Below are 4454 nucleotides of genomic sequence, written 5' to 3' on the forward strand. Positions count from 1 at the left end.
AGCCCCTTAGGAGAAAAGATACCTGAGAGTTACACCTGCACCAATGTGGGTTGGGCCACCATGCTTCTGTTGCGCCCACGCTGATGTCAATCCACTAAATTCCAAGAGACACATCTCTTTAATTCCAAGAGACTTCTCTTCATTCCAAGAGACTCCAAATTCTGGTATTATGAGTCATACCTAACAGTCCCCCATTCAAACATTTTGTTGGAAGAAACTTAAAACAGTCCCTATATGGTATATGAGTCATACCATAACAAATCACCACCTTGGCGAATATCCAGCCCCTTAGGAGAAAAGATACCTGAGAGTTACACCTGCACCAATGTGGGTTGGGCCACCATGCTTCTGTTGCGCCCACGCTGATGTCAATCCACTAAATTCCAAGAGACACATCTCTTTAATTCCAAGAGACTTCTCTTCATTCCAAGAGACTCCAAATTCTGGTATTATGAGTCATACCTAACAGTCCCCCATTCAAACATTTTGTTGGAAGAAACTTAAAATAGGAAGGTTTACATGCATACCACTCAATGCTTATGTATTTACATATCTAACACCTAAACTTCATTTTTTACATATAAGCCACCTTAACTATGTATGGAAAGGTGTATTTTACATTTTAAAAGTTAAAATAGTAATATTTTTTTATGTGATATGGAAGATTTTGGTGACATAAATATAAAAAATCAAAGTTAAGGTGTTAGATATGTAAATATATAGGAATTGGGTTGTATTTACATCAATGCCCCCATTAAAATAACCATTCTACACCACGAATCAACTTTCTCTCGGAACAGTTTCTTAACATGAAATTGGCTAGGGTGAGCTTGTGGATGAGAGACTATGATTTAAACAATTTATGCTAAAACAATTTTTAGGCTTTTTACCAAAGATCCAAAAACAGGGAGACAACTACAGGGTTCATATAAAACCATATCAAATCAAAAACAAGTTTTAATGCAAAACATAAAACACAAGGAACCCACAAGAGAAGGAATTGGAGGATAATTTGGCTTTATTTGACTAAACCAATACGTGAACATGTCAAAATGTCTGGCAAAATTGGTTCACAAAGGTAGGTAGATAACCGCCTCTGTGAAATCATCGTACCAATATGAGAAAGGATAATGTGATAATTTCATTGTTGTAGTTGGGCCCGCAATGCTTGTGCTCAGGCCACAAGGTTCAATTGCAAACATGACCATAGTTGCCAATTATTTACATTTTAAAAGTTAAAATAGTAATATTTTTTTATGTGATATGGAAGATTTTGGTGACATAAATATAAAAAATCAAAGTTAAGGTGTTAGATATGTAAATATATAGGAATTGGGTTGTATTTACATCAATGCCCCCATTAAAATAACCATTCTACACCACGAATCAACTTTCTCTCGGAACAGTTTCTTAACATGAAATTGGCTAGGGTGAGCTTGTGGATGAGAGACTATGATTTAAACAATTTATGCTAAAACAATTTTTAGGCTTTTTACCAAAGATCCAAAAACAGGGAGACAACTACAGGGTTCATATAAAACCATATCAAATCAAGAACAAGTTTTAATGCAAAACATAAAACACAAGGAACCCACAAGAGAAGGAATTGGAGGATAAATTGGCTTTATTTGACTAAACCAATACGTGAACATGTCAAAATGTCTGACAAAATTGGTTCACAAAGGTAGGTAAATAACCACCTCTGTGAAATCATTGTACCAAAATGAGAAAGGATAATGTGATAATTTCATTGTTGTAGTTGGGCCCGCAATGCTTGTGCTCAGGCCACAAGGTTCAATTGCAAACATGGAGCACAGTGATGACCATAGTTGTCAATGTCATGCTTCCATTTCCTTTGTGTAAGTTTGAGAAGCTCCTCTCAACAAGAGGAATAGTTATGGTCACACAATCGATTTCATTGTGTCAATGTGTTAAGAAAACTCCGCTCAACAAGAGGAATAGTTATGTATTTTGTCTTCTGGAGTGATTCTATTCTTTTTTGTTGGATTTGAGCGAGAAATCATCACTCATTCAAATATTTCCGGTCATTTTTATGGATGAAACTTTATGTTGTTTGCATGCTGAAGCTCCCCTATGTTCTCTTTATTTTTCGGTGTCATCATATCATCAATTGAAGTGACCAATGCTGTAGCGGAGTCTCAATATTGCTGACTACCATGTGTTGCCAATCTTGAGAAGCCCGTAAGAGAACCCTATTACAATGTCAATCTAATATTTTATAAGGATTTCAATAAGGAGCATGTAATCATTATAATTTATCTGAACACACATTAACCTTTTCATTATCCTAAATATCCATTGGCTCCATTTATAAATACGGCCTCGACAAATCAATTTTATCCATATGCGCCTCCAACTTTTTTTAACTCAAACTTAAGACAAGAGAAGCGTCCATAGGATGAATATGAGACATTAGGAAACATCCTTTAAATTCATACAAAATCAACTAAGTTAGTTATATTTATATAACTTAATTGCTGACTTGAGTGAAAGGTTCTTCGCAAAGGACTATCCCGTAGTTGTCAACTAACATTTATTTAATTCTCTATGTTCAAGTATAGAAAAGACTAAAGATGCATAATGTGGACGCCATACTATATTGCAATGAGATAACTGCTTTGATAAACGAGCAGGATAGAAAAAATAAATAAATAAATAACCATGTTAGAGGTTATTAGATTACTCATTTCTATCAATATGATCCTAAGAACATAGCGAAGTCTATTTTGACGCTTACAAGCTCCACTATACCATCCACCTTCATATCAACCTACTAAAGTTTTCCTCATACTAAACACCACAATAAATGGTGCTTCCCTTGGATAATAAAAATCAATTGATAATTTGTAGGTAATTGTTCAATTCACTACATAGAATAGTATTAATGGTGTTGTTAAGTTGGAGCACTAATGTCCCCACTTGAGCCCAATACAATTTATGGACACCAACGACAAGTCAACCCAAATATGTAGAAATGCACTAGGAGGTGTTGACAGGGACGGTACCAAAGAACCCAAGTTAACGCAAATGAACTAGTAATTGGATACTCAACTACCTAAATACTTCAAGCCAATGGATAAGAGCCAATAGATAAAGGTCAATAGTAGTATATTAGATCAACTAGCATTTCACTTCCAATGTGAACCCTTTATTCACTCTAATGTAAATCTCAATAATCTCTTATCATATGAGCCCTCCATATAAAATATCATCACTCCAAAAATTTATGTACCCAGACACTTCTAACTAAGGAGTCATGCAGTGTCGTACACTTTTCGGATAACGCCACTCACCCGACACCTTTCAGACATGTATTGGACACGTACCTGACGTGTACGATTTAAATAATATTAAAATAAAGGGACACACGTGTCTTAAATTAGTGAATTAAAAAAAATAAAAAAATATTTATTAAGCATTTATAGTATATTTTCATAAGTAAATTAAAAAAAATATTTGTATTTAAAGTTTAAACATATATGTTCAATTTATCCATCTGTTTTATCTACTTCCAGAAGAACTCAAGCAGTTCATCAATCGTTCACTTGTGTTGGCATTTCTTGTTATGGGCATCTTAGTTTTTGAATGATAATGTATATAACTTTTATTATAATGACGAGTCAAACAAGTGTTCATGTCCTATAGTTTTAATAATAGAAGTGTCTTGTGTTTATGTCGCATCGTAACTGTATCTGTGCAACATAGCTTGAAAAAAAAGCCATCAACATAATGCACCTAAAGTCCACTCCATACAATCAAACTCATTTTATTTTGAGCTTGAATAGCTAGGTAAAGGCTTGAATAGCTAGGTAAAGGCCAATAGTAGCTCAAATTTTATTGAGAAGCTTGAATAGCTAGGTAAAGGCCAACTGTAGCTCAAATTTTATTTCACTTCTAATATGATATTACTCTCCACTTGCATTTGAATGTCAATAGAGTCTCATGAAAAATACTTGAAAAAAAAACTAAATGAGATAAATTTTTACAAGCAAAAGTTTCTAATGAGGTTACAAAATTGATTAGAGGGCAACGTCATAATAGTAATTCTATCATTAGTTGTCATTAGGAGTAGAGTTCAACTAGATTTTTTTCAACTTTTTAAGCAAATCTCAAATACTTCTCTAGAGAATTATGCCATTCCACTATTCTTCACCTAAAAATCCTTATTATAGCATCAAAAGAGACCAGAGGCCCAAACCATGGAATTGCTAATGAACTTAGAACAGAGAACTTAAAAAAAATAAATCTCTAAAGGGAGTAAAAAAAGTTCATGAAATGCGCATAGGGATAAAAGCATTAAATTCCACAGCATAAGATTGGAAACTTCTAAACACGAAGGCTAGACTTCTGCCTTGTCAACGGCATCAAACCCTCAACAACTCGTCCTCCTGATCCGCTTACAAATTCAATAAACAATGCAGATTGCGAAATCG

This window comes from Phalaenopsis equestris, unplaced genomic scaffold, assembly GCF_001263595.1.
Source record: "Phalaenopsis equestris unplaced genomic scaffold, ASM126359v1 Scaffold001346, whole genome shotgun sequence".
Classification (NCBI taxonomy): domain Eukaryota; kingdom Viridiplantae; phylum Streptophyta; class Magnoliopsida; order Asparagales; family Orchidaceae; genus Phalaenopsis; species Phalaenopsis equestris.